Source organism: Eutrigla gurnardus (genome assembly GCF_963514095.1).
Source record: "Eutrigla gurnardus genome assembly, chromosome: 20".
NCBI classification, from domain to species: Eukaryota; Metazoa; Chordata; class Actinopteri; order Perciformes; family Triglidae; genus Eutrigla; species Eutrigla gurnardus.
This window is the reverse complement of record NC_139931.1, coordinates 7,068,035-7,081,657: the sequence shown is the minus strand read 5'-3', so window position 1 is coordinate 7,081,657 and position 13,623 is coordinate 7,068,035.

The window sequence follows — 13,623 nt, the reverse complement described above, 5'->3', positions numbered from 1 at the left end:
AGTGCAGTTCAGCGTCTGTCCAACAGGACCACATGAAAGTAGTCGGACCCCGAGAGCTTGAATACAAATCTCTTATCAAGTCAGGGAGTGATTTGAAATGCACTAATGTCTTGCTGAGGGATTTATCCAGGATTTAGGAATCTTGTAAAGAATAAAAGAGGATTTTCCCGCCTGAGATGAAGAGAATCAGAACAGGGGGGAGAAAAGTTATACATACCTGTCCTTAGGTACCAGTGTGTGTGTGTGTGTGTGTGTGTGTGTGTGTGTGTGTGTGTGTATATGTGTGTCATGGATCAGTCTACCTAAAAGACATAATAAAGGGAGCTGGCGGTTGAACAGTGTGTCGCAGAGAGAGGTGTTTATCATACTGGAGCTGACAAAAGCCTTCTTTTCAGATGTCACGGCCACGTTGGATGCTGCCGCCGGGAAACACGTATACAAAAACATATACGGCCAATGAATGCAGGCACATGGGGAAAGAAGAGTGGAGGTAGAATGAGACAAATAAGGCACATCTTCTGTTTCTATAGCCCTGTATAATGGACAGCGGATTAATTAACTCTGGGGTTACATCCCACACATTTACACCATAGTCCAAAAGCGTGAAATAATAATACAAAAAAAAAAAAAGGTTATGTGCCAGAAAAGTTACATATACTATCACTAGTACATAAAGTCCACTATATAATGAGTGTACCATGTTGTAGTGCTGTCTGAATGTTTATTGAGGATTATTATAGCCTATATAGTATATTCATCTAGCTAACGAGCGTTATATACCATCATGCATTGCTCTGAAGGTAAAATGACAGACTGACGAAAGTAGAGAGAGCAACACGATTGTGACTAATCCATGAGTCGTGGCACGAAAACAATATATTTAACATGAGCTGGGAAATATAGTTTTTTAATCCCATTTTATAACATTTGTGTTCATCGTATTTCCCTCCAAAAGGGTGTTTCATAATGATCATTATACTATATATATAGGGCAACAACGGCAACTGCTATAGATACAAAAGTTTCCCACAGTTCTGTAAAACAACTGTATCATAACACCTATAATAAGCCGGGTGTAGACCGTAGACACACAGTGTGTAGGCCTAGTGTACAGTATGTACGGGAAGCATGAGATGACCTTTGCCCTCTGCCCTCCACTGAGACGGGGGGTCGGCTTCTTTGAGAAAATGCCACGGCGCCACACAAGATGAACACTGCGTATACGCGGACACACACACACACACACACACACACACACGGACCTCCGCACCAAGGTGTGACTCAAATTCTCCGGCTTAATTAAGAGCAACCCACTCCGGAGCTGCCATCTCGTTTAGCTAATTAGTGATGAATATGAAATGCCAGGATTTTAATTAGCTTGCCGTTGTCAGAGAGGAACGAGAGAGACTCATTTTCCTCTCCTCGTTGGTCACGCGTTATATAAAGGCCTTGTAGGACTGTGATTTGATTCCTTTATAACAATCTGTAAGCTGTAGTAGAGTGCAACACTTACTTTGCATAAGTGCCTTTTTTCAGAAAAAAATATATATTTCCTGTTTCCAACAAACTAGAACGATGAAATTCATCTATTTTTCACTGCAAAACCATCAAATAATCAAGTGTTTTTTAATCAAACTGCAAAACTTGGGGGATGTTTTCGGGCGAAGGCACTGAGAGGGACTGGAAGGTTTGGAGGACGGGTAGCTGGGTCTGGGGTCCGTTCGCCGTTTGGTAATTATATTGATTAAGGCTGAGCTGGTGGTGGAGACGCAGCGACAGGGAGCAGGAAATGGAGATGGATGAGCCTGCGGGGCTGCGACTACGAGATAGGAATAGTGAGTAGAGCTCACCTCGCCAGGCTGTCTGGCTGTCTGGCTGTCTGGCTGCGGAGGGAAGAATAGGCCAATCCGGCTGTAATCCCCTCTCCATCCCCAGTCTGTGCCTGGACTTACAAATTCATTCCCACCGAGATGTCACTGGACAGTGAGCTCGTGAGTTTGCCCCTTTTTGATTTGTTAATGCTTTTTTTGTGTCCGTATGCGTGTGTGTGTGTGTGTTGCTTTGTGTCTGTGCTCCATCGCTGTTGTGTGAGTTTGACTGCAGAGGCAAGCTGGAGTACAGCACCTATACACACACACTGAGTTAATGTTTGATCAGGAAGAGAAAGTAGAGTCCACGAGAGATGAAGTGTGACTCACGGTGATGACTTGACTGTCTGCAGCTTCCCCAGTGAAACATCCGGCTTCAGAGCTGGGGCTGCTGGGTGTTTTCCAGACATTTTCAGAGCTTACACAATGACATTTCACCTGGCAAACTCTTATTGTGTTTAACGTGGGGTTACCAGGGAAACGGCTGCATTTAGCATGCAGTCTCCGTTTGCCATGCCAAAAAACGAAAATGGCAATTAACTCACTGCCCACCCAAGGCCTCAGTACATTAGAGGTTAGACGGAGGACTGCTTGGAGGCTGCGTGTTACAGAATACACTCGGTAAGCGATGGTTCTCACACCCAGAAATAAGAGCTGACCTCTGGAAGAAGATTATCCAAAATCAATAACTAAGCGTTCGGTTCTTTAATTCCATTGTGTTAATTGCTTTACCTTTAAACCCCGTTAGCATTTTGTGCATTGTGTTTCGTTGCTTACAGGTAATTCCCATGAGGAAGTCTCTTTTCCATGGCTGGATTTTACAGTAGGGACATGAAATGCGTCCCCTGCATTTATGCAGTGGGCTGCTGGGGAGGGGTCCGGGACTTCAACATGCAGACTTAATCTAGAAGAAAACCCTGAATGTTTCCCTCCAGCCTGCTTAAAAAGGGCTGTGAATGTCTGCAGTTAGTTGCCAAGATGTTTCAATCTGGAACCAAAGTGGTGGAACATTCCAGAGCCAGACATTGTCATCCCTAGAGCCATGTCACGAGTGTGGCATTGTATCTTTGAAAATGAGATTCAATCAGCATGCTAAAAGCTGTTTGCTCATTTTGAAGTGTTGAGCCATTAAAAACCCCTTCGCAGTGGGAAAAAGCGGGACCGCTTTACCATCTACAACCAGGACTCAGTGTTTCAAGCAGGAAGTAAATATATGAGAACATGGAAACAGAGGATATATAATGTGGATATGTAAAGTTGTAACAGAAGAGGCGTAATATCAATCTAAATCTCTGTTAGGATTCAATCACCTGAGAGAGAGTTGATTTATTAGAAAGAGCTCAGCCTTCCATTCATCAAGAAGGAAGGGCTGCACAGTGCTAAAAATTAACACCAGCATAACGTGTGTGTGTGTGTGTGTGTGTGTGTGTGTGTGTGTGTGTGTGAGTGTGTGTGTGTGTGTGTGTGTGAGTGTATGTGTGTGTGTGTGTGTGTGTGTGTGTGTGTGTGTGTGTGTGTGTGTGTGTGTGTTGCAAATTGTCTAAAGGGAATAATTGTCCAAAAATAATTGTCCAAATATTCCCTCCTCCTCCCTCCCTTCCTCTCCCTCACACACACACACACACACACACACACACACTAAACCCCGCTGCAATGAAATTAAAATTGTAATGGTTATTGATCTGTGGTTTATAAATAACACCCTTGTTCATCATCCTCTTCACACCTTCTCTACCTTTTCACACTGTAATAATAAAAGCACACGCCCGGCTACCAGCTGAGGTGGGCGACGTGGGCCAGTTAAAGGCTTATTATCATGTTTAGGTATGCAGAGTATTGAATTCTGTCCCCTGAAATAACAAACAGAAAAATCCAACTGTATAGCCTATTACTGTGTGCTTTAATTAGCCTGCTATAGTGTAATCAAACTTCATCCAGAGAAAATGTATGTAAAGAATTAAACACAGCAGTTTTTCTTCTCCAGGCTGAAGAAAACACAAATACAAAGTGTTGTGAAATCTAACTCAAGTGTAGATTCTTATCACAGTCCGTCCTCTCTCCTCCCTCCGGTATCACCGTGATTATAACGCTCCAGGTGACCGATTGTAGAAATGAATGTTGCTGTTGGAAGTGCACAAAGCTTGTGTATTGATCAGCTGTCACGGAGGTTATTATGTCAGGGGTCGTGTCTGGGCTGGTCTGTCTGAAGCCCTGACCTCTGACCTCTCCAGGGACTCCCAGAGGAGTCGGAGATTACAAGAGTGACTTAAAGGATTATTTTTAGATCTCATAATCGTCCTACAGCCAGTGGCTGGCTTATTTTAGCATGAAGGCTGGAAAATATCAATTAACATGTTATTTATTGTAATCACATGTGTGAATTTGACGACTTAATTCAACTGTACAGTCATTTGTGTGGGAGTGTTTCCTGCGTGTTTGTGTTCAGCGTCTGACTCCAGGTCTCTATTTTTATTTCCCTCCGGTTTCTCCAGTTTCCCTCTCCGCTCTGAAAGCACGAAGCCGAGTCATTAAACTCCGGGGACGAGCCAGAAACATTTTCAACTCTCACGCCCACTCACATCTTCCCATTGACTTAGCATGCAAAACGCATCGCCTCTAAAATTGGACTTCCGTTCTGTCGTATTTGCGAGGCAGATTTAAGAGCAGTAATCGATTTTTAAGGGAATAATAACAGTATTAATTTCTCTTTGCACCTTCGTATTTATCCGTGCCACTGCAGCAGCGGGACGTGATAAGAGAAGCATCCTGGTAGGAGATGAAACGCACATCGACGTACTGTTGGGAACTCATTGCCAATTCGTGCTCCTGCAACTTAAAGGTCACGTCGTCATATAAAGCTCCCCGGAGCAGATAACAGTGAAATGAATAAAGGCCGGTGGGAGCAAAGAGCAGCGGCGTCTTCCCTCGCTCCTCTCTTTCTTCTCCTCTGTCTCCTCCACTCTTTCTTTATCTGTTAATAGCACAATCCTCTCAAGAGCACAAGCGCTGGGATTTGTCAACTTATCACGGGCTTGCCCGGCTCTGCTGCTCTTTAATATCACGGCTTCTCCGCCTCAGTCTGTCTGAATTTCGAGTTACATTTCTCCCACATTCATTCCTATATTTCTCTCTTCCATCTTTTAGTTCTCATCCTGCTTCCCCTCCTCCTCCTTTTCGATCACCTCCCTCTCTCCCCCTTTGTTGTGCCTCTCGCTGCTGCAGTTACTACTGCGGAGCATCCGAGTGGACGGCCATGAGACCACCGTCAGGTCAAATGCAATTTCTCTGTTACAAGCATTAGCTACAGTCCAGTGCACGCTATCTCCCAGGAAAACGTGTTAATTGCACAAATCCATCCCCAGAAATACTCACTGTATAGGATTCCACCCAACAATGATTTACCTTCTTATATTAACTACGAGTTGGGAGATGTCTAATCACAGAAATATGATTTTCATGGGCTGATTTCCATAAATATAACATACAGTGCCTTTGCACCTCACACACCTCATGAATTTGATTGAAGCCGGAACTGCATTTTCCCACAGATATTAAAAGATGCAAAATTGCCGTAATTGTGTTGCCTGTGACAATAGTTTTGCCCCACGATGACAATATTACGAGCGTCGAGAAACCCGCCTCGGGTCGCCCCTCACCCACTGCAATACAGTATGCTAATGATGCTACGCTAACAGGCACAATAAAAGTAATGATGATTACCGAGGCGATGGGGGCAGTAACAATAACAAACCCCGTGATGTATAGTGAATTATAAACATCCTCCCTGCTGCAATTTCAAAGTTAATTCATATTTTCATTCAGGGGTCAGGAAAATTGGCTGCACACAACGTGTGTGTGTGTGTGTGTGTGTGTGTGTGTGTGTGTGTGTGTGTGTGTGTGTGTGTGTGTGTGTGTGTGTGTGTGTGTGTGTGTGTGTGTTTATATCACTGCATGCATGACTTCATCTGTTTATAATGTGTACCCAAAGGCACATGATCTCTGTGTCTTAGCTCACCGTCTCTGTCAAATATTAAATGGGAATATTAACATAACAATCTGCGAGAGGAAGTGTGGAATACAAAACTACATTCGTGGCCCAACATCCAGAAACGTGTCAGTGTCTGACTCGCCTGCAGGTGGCAGTGTCCCTCACTGTATGTGTGTCTAAACATGTCTGTTGGGAGCGTGACTGCCTCTGTGATACATGCGGGACGTGCGCGTGCGTGAGCGATGATCGCGTGCGCCGTGCTACAACTGTGTCTGCGGTGTCGCAGCCTCTGCAGCTGTCTGATCACTTATGCAGCACACAGACTGTTTTGTCATGTTGAATGTTCGGGGAGTCCCGGGAGAGGGAAGCGTGCATGACAGCCACCGAGGGCTGTCCAGTTGATTGATTTGTGTTGGGACACACACACACACACACACACACACACACACACACACACACACACACAGAGAGAGGGAGAGAGATGAATGTGTACATGCACACACATCTCGCCGGAGGGTCTGTCATGGTTCCCCCCAGAGAGGCTGCTGGGTTCGGTTTTATTGCCTGTATTGATCTGGACTCAGCAAGTAGAGGGATCAATATGTGGATTATGGGGGGGGGAGTTAACTCCTTGGTGCTGCCCTAAAACCCTCTTAGTTCTCTGACACCTCTCACAAACAGACAGAAAACAAGGGTGGAGGTTTATAAGTGGACAGAGTTATGGACAGGTGGAGGACACCAGACGCCCACCCATCCCATCCCCACACACACACACACACACACACACACACACACACACACACACACTCCCTGCCTATAGATCTACATATCTACAGTAATTGACATTTTCCATCTGGCAGCTCCTGTATCTCCCTCCTGTTATTTCTATGACAACCAGCGGTGGGGGCCTCTGCTGAGTGAGTTAGCTGCGTCCCTTGGGCCACGGCGTCTCGCCAGCCTGCTACTAAAAGCTGTCCAGAGAGGACGGGGGCTTTTCTTACTGCCCTCTAATAAGGTACAGTAAATAGTCGGACTCTAATTCTATTTAGGCTTGTAATTATGAACCAGCAAGCTACAAGGATCTGTCTACCTGAGGTTAATTAAATGTATTTATTTATACTAATTTACCCTTAGTGCTTATCTATGGAAGCTCTTATCTTTTCTCCTTATAATGACAACAAATTAAGTGGATTTTATGTTTTCTTTCAGGCTGACATGAATATTAGTATAATAATAGTATCATGCCTCAGGTATTTTACTTCATAGAGACAGATTTTCCTTTGTGTTCATATTTCAATATCAATCTTTCTTCTGTTCATCCCCCCGGATTCTCCCACATACGTGATCCATACTGTCTCTTTCACATGCAAACTGGTCTCACAGACATCCGTGAAATAGCCACGACCCCTCCATGAAATAGTCAGGACCCTTAACTTAAAATCCGTGACAATATAACGGAAACACGAAATTCCGTCAAATGACTACGCAAATCACGGTAACGCAAAACAATGCCACTGACCTCCCGTGGTCTACACACAGTGAGATCTGTACGGGGCATTCAATGTGTAGACCACGGGAGGTCAGTGGCATTGTTTTGCGTTACCGTGATTTGCGTGGTCATTTAATGGATGCCTGTGAGACCAGGTTGTTCACATGACACCTGCCTCCTCTTCTTCCCTCTTTGCCTCCCCCTCTCTTTTTATGTCCCTGCCGCCGTCTCCGCCTCTCTCTCGCCCTCGTCCCCGCCGTTCATTGAAAAGAAGGGTGAGAGTTTAGAAGGTCTGTCCCGGCAGCTCCGGTTGTAGCGCGGCAATTAGAAGTTTTGAAGGTAACAGTGGGACTGATACACACACACACACACACACACACACTCTCTCCAGACATTAAAGGCATGTTTTATGTGAGAGAGGGGAGGACGGGAGAGGAAGAGGTGAGGTCTTGCTGAGTGCATGCATTAACATGAAAACACTCTGCTTTTCTAGGTTGCAGAGGGTGGAAATAATGGAGGACTTAAACAGCACTTGTTCCTTTTCCTCATATACGCCAGGCTGTCATGTCGTGGCCCTTTGTGGTGTAATGGCTGTCAGAGTGGACTCCACTTTTCTGTCATTCTCACAGCATGATGATAATAAGACAAGACACCTGTGTGTTTTTGTCCGTGACTAGCAGCAAAAAAAACTGGCTGATAAGTTAAATTAGTGTTCGTAAGGTTCGAACATGTAAATGCACATAACAGAAATCATTGCAAATAGAGATGTGTGATTGATTGCTCTATTATGCACACAGGCTGTCACAACGCAACAACCACATGCACGTCACAGCCAGCACAGAGAGACACACAACTTTTCCCCTTGTAACTCTGGTACTTTCCAACACTCATCTGATCACGCCGTCATACAGGGATTTAATAAGATGTGTTGCATGATGCTAATTATCTCACTTTTTGGGTGTGTTTTCCTCACTGTGGCATATCCACAACTCAGCTAATACCTAAAGAGGCCATAAAGAGATGCACGGTCTGCTGGACTGCTGCCAGAGCAGTTCTTAAAAGGGCTCTTTTAATTTTTGCAAATTTGGAGCATTTTGTGTTTTCCTAAACGGATCTTTAGTGGTTTTTAAACGGTGTCCCATCATGACCCACACAGGTTTGGCTTTCCCTGCAACACAACACCGAAGCAGCTGATTTCACTGATTAAATCCCCCCCGAGGGAAATGAGCTGGCGTAGCTGTAATGTAATTGTCCAGGTCATCTTATTTTTTACAGTTTTGATAGGTAAGTAAGACTAAGAGAGGTACGGTGGGGACACTAATGGAGAGAGTGTGAAGAGAGAGAGAGATGGAGACTTTAATATGCTTTCCTTTAACTGTCCCGCTGCTAGTATCACATACACCAGGACAGATTGGCTCTTCAAAAGAAATCTAGAAGCCTCCCTTTGACCATATGCGGTTGTGTTATCTTCTGTGTGTTGTTTCCTGCTGCTGCGCCACACGGGGTGGTCTCCGGGGACCACAAGTGTATTACTAGCTGGAGGATTTAGAGGCCCGCTGACCAGAGTTAGAGATATCCTCAGGCTGCGCTTCATCTTGCAGCAGATGCTACTGTACACACACAGCGTTGCAAGCAAGAGATTATTTCTGTGGTCTCTCTGCAGATTAACGCCAACGTTGTCGTGTTTACAGTCACGGCTGGGTCTCACTTTGGGATGTGATTATTTCAATCAGGATCGACAAGTTGAATGACGAAAAGATAAGGGTTTGTTGTAAAGGATGATAATGAAGTCTTGGCAGAAAGTCTGTGACACTTAGAGTTAGCATCACAATCCGCTGAGTCACTGGATGGGCAGCCGACAAGAACAGCTGATTTCACATTTGACAAACAATGACAGCGAGGAAATTATGAGATGAGCATGCATGAGAGCAGCGAATGGCTGGATGAATGGGAAATAACCTACAGGCCCAGGCAGGGAAAATGTAGTCTTCCTGTTTATTTCTTTCATTTAACTATTATTATTTTGCTATTATTACTAATAGATTCCAAAAGGATTTTTGTGGCAATTTGTATTATTAATCATTTCCAAGCTCCTATATATATAGGATATATATATATACATATACAACAACAACCTCTTGCATATTCATACAGCCACAAATAAGTTCACAGATGCCACAGCTTCATATCTGACGCTATGCATGAATACTGCATGCGAGCATGTGACACATTATTTAACATAAAAAAAGACATGTGTTTTGACTTAAGGTATTATTAAACACATGAAACGATGCCAGTCTTATCTACTATATGAAAATTGTCCAAATCAGCAAATCAGACCTTATTAAATTGTTAAACGTCTTCCCCAGCCTCCCCATAACACGCTTCCTATCTATTACATCTATTTAATCTGTCGCACGCTGTATTGCTTTGCATTTAATTTTTTAGCGTCTCTATCATGACCCTCTTCTCTCTCTTCTCTCTCTTCTGTCTGTCTGTCTGTCTGTCTGTCTGTCTCTGGGGAGAGGGCCAAGGGCATTATGTGCTGCTATAAATGATTCATCGCCCTCTGTGGTGGATGTGCTTGGACTGGAAAACAAGGTGGGAAAGAGAGGGTGAGGTAGATGTTTGCAGGAAGGGGAGATGAGGTGACAGAAGACAGAGCATAGCCAGCAGCGGGGACATTACGAGGTTTGGGGTAAAAACAAAGACGAGTGTGTGTGTGTGTGGTTGTGTGTGTGTGTGTTTATCTCTGTCTTTATTTTAAGGACAGTCCTTGCCTCCATTGACGGAGGATTTCTGAAATTAATGTTCATCATTACTACTTAAGGGTGTGCGGTCCTCTGGGTGCTAATTGTAATTCATCATCCTCGTAAAATCACATCTTATTGTCCCATTAATCTGAATACAGCCCAGGCTTCCTCTCGTCTACTTTAATCTTCTTCCCTCTTTTTTTTTTCTTTTTTTTTAAACCAATAATGAAAACAATTCTCCCAAAACAACTCTCGTAACCTCCAATAAATTCACAACCACTGTGACATAAAACGCTCAACGCTTGCCTGAAGACGGCGAGACCCCTTGAAACAACGTTATCTTTTCTTATCTAATTTCCCACGACCTTAGAATAGATTATCGGCCCGATGATTAAGACCTGCTGAATAATTAAGTGGACAATAATGCTAATCCATGAATAATATATCTGTTTATGATGGGGAGGCAAGGATAGTGGTTGCCGCGGCGCTGACAGAAAGATTGATGCCGTGGCCTAGATAGGATCTCTCCAGCGAGGGGATGCTGTTGACTGCGACGCTGCCCATATTCATTAGGCCACTGTCATTGGCTTCTGTGCGTAATGACATACTTATGTATAATTTACAGGCACATCCCAAGGCAGAGGTGGCGTACGTGACGGGGCGGACAAATCGGTTTTGTTGTTTTTGGCACGAGGCGTATGCAGTCCTGCTTAAGAGGCCTACTGTATGTTCACAATACGTTGTGACTGATCGATTCCTCACCGTTATGTGTGTGTTTTTATGTTCTCTTACTCTCTGAAGTGTGACTGCATGTGTGTAGTGAAGCATTATAGCATGTGTGTTCATGCATGCGCCTCACTGTGGTCTGTCACACTGGCAGACGGTGGACGTGACAGTGATGTAGGCACGTTGCTATGTACTGTATGTGTGTCAGGATGCAGTGTAATAGGAGATGCCAGAGACTTTAGTGTCCCGAAGGACATTTGTCTTGCACACATATAGTACATAGACCAAGCAACACATAAAGGCTATGTGTACAAGTGTGTACAGAGGAGCTTGAGGCGTCCCTGTGTGCAAATTTGGATGCAGATGAACATGAATGTGCATGTGTATACACACCGCTGCATGCTCCTTTTTTTTCCGAAATCAATGAAACTCCTCCCTGATCTAGTCCGGCTCGGCGCTGCGGAGCCTATAGCCTCCCCGGCTGGTTTGATTACATTTGCGATTAGAGTCGCGGTCCGACTAGCGATGGTGAATTATGCCCGAGCGGTTACCTAGCCGTGGCTGCCGTGGAAACGAAGCAGCCGGGGCTGCGTTTGCCCCGCTGCCGCTGACCTTGGAGGTCACTCACAGGAAGGAGACATTCATCACTCTGACACGTGCATGCTGTGGGGAGAAGAGGATGTGGTGTGTGTGTGTGTGTGTGTATTCACTATGAGTATTACAGTATTATTCCAACCAACACTTCTGTGCTCCCAGTAGTATTAAAGCACTATCTGAAGGTCCCATTATGTTCTTACTGTGAAGATCTACTCTGCTTGTAGGGATGTTGTATTCTTTCTGATGCTGTTTTTTAATTGAATCTATCTTAAGATATGACGGTTTCTTTGTGTCTGACGAAAAGGCTGGTATTTTCTACCTCTCTCGCTCTCGGCCCAGTCCTCTCTTTGTCACCCCCGTTTCTCTCACAGACAGACAAATATCGACCGTGGCGATGGTCGGCCCAAGTGCCTATTTGCTCACTAGAAAAGACTCATTATGTTACAGCAGATTGATATCGCTGCCCCCCCCCCAAGGGCTTTAATCTCATCTCGAATGAAAATAGAAACAATCATGGTCGTTGGTGGGGTGACCGCTTTTAGAGCTGTACCCCCCCTCAAAAAAAGAAAAACTGCAGATTGACCTTGGCAGGTGCGGTCTTTGCTGACTTTGAAGGATGACAAACTGACAAGTTTTCATAGCACACTGTGTCATCTCTTCCTCCTAGTGTTCTGTTTACATAGTAGCCTATACATAAGAAGGGAGGGGGAAGATGTGACACAGGCAAACAGAGAATTAAAAAGAGGCGGGACAGTAAGCTTTAAAAGAAGAAAGCATTGAGAAGGCAAATTAATGTTTGCTGAAGCTTAATTGTTCGATTAAATCATTTGAATCCATAAGGGCGCACAGTTATGTTTATGCATGCCATAAATCTGATTAGCACGGAGTGCCGCCCGCTCTCTGTACGGGGGGCTAATGCCCACCCACGCAGCTCACGTCTGATTAGCACCCTCACTTACCGCTCTTTCTATTACCACACAATCGGTGAAGTGGAGCACGGTGACGTATCACCTCAAATTGAATTGTTTTCTTAGTTGGAACTCAATGACAAAAGTGTTCAAATAAAACAGAATAAAACATTTGTTGTGTCCCCTGCTTCTTTGATTTATGATTTATGTATCAAATACATGAATGTTTCTATGCGTTAAGTGTGTTAAAAAGATGTATTTTGCACACCTGTTATACCTGACCATTCATCAAGGTGAATTATCACTTTCCATTCATCCTTCATTTGCCTCAGTTTCTCTCAATTTTCCTTCTTACTCTTAAAAATACACCGACATCGGATCACTGTAACACTTTGCACACTTAACTGAAACCATATGTAAGTCAAACCGGTTTCTCGACACGTTGAGGGAGAACGGGGACACGATGCCAAACATAAATACTGGCATTCAGCACTGAAACACTGTAAAGATTGTCTGGGGGAAAGTGGTCCAGTATCACATCACACTGATGGACTTCATGGACTCCCTCCAGTTGGAGGTAGACGCAGGCTCCATGAAAGTCTTATTTTTTTGCAGTTTCCCTTCACACGGTGACCTCAAATAGAAAATACAATAGTAAAGAATACAAATATATTCTAAAAAGTAGACTTTTAAAAATATGTACGAAAGAAAAAAAAGCATTCTTTAGCTTATATTTATTTATATCTAACTGAACTGTTGACTGTTACACATGAGTGTATTAAGGCAGCACGGGAACCCTCTTCTATGTGTGTTACGCCATAAGTTGTGTTTCCAAGCCGAGTCACGCCTTTAACTCGATCAATATCAATGCCTCTCTGCTCCCGGGAGATCCCCCAGACCTGCCTCCACCTCCATGCTAAATGACACTTTGAATGACCCCTCCTCTGTATTTCCCACAGGGTCGGGTTGATATGGTCACAATCTGACCGTTGAACTTTACCTCGACCAGACAGGTCAGCTGGACCGGGTCATAATTGAATTTCTCAGACTCACATCGATGCACAGATCAATGCTGCTAACGTCTGCCGTGGAGACAACGGGGTCAGGTCGTCTTCTCTTCACACACACACGCGCACACACACACACACACACACACACACACACACACACACACAATTACATTACAAGTATAAATCATTCCAGTATTTAGAGAGGTTTGGAACATTTACAAAATACATATTTTCACACTCAAGGCCAAGGGTAAAGGAAAAAAAACGGTCTTGCTCTTTTTTTT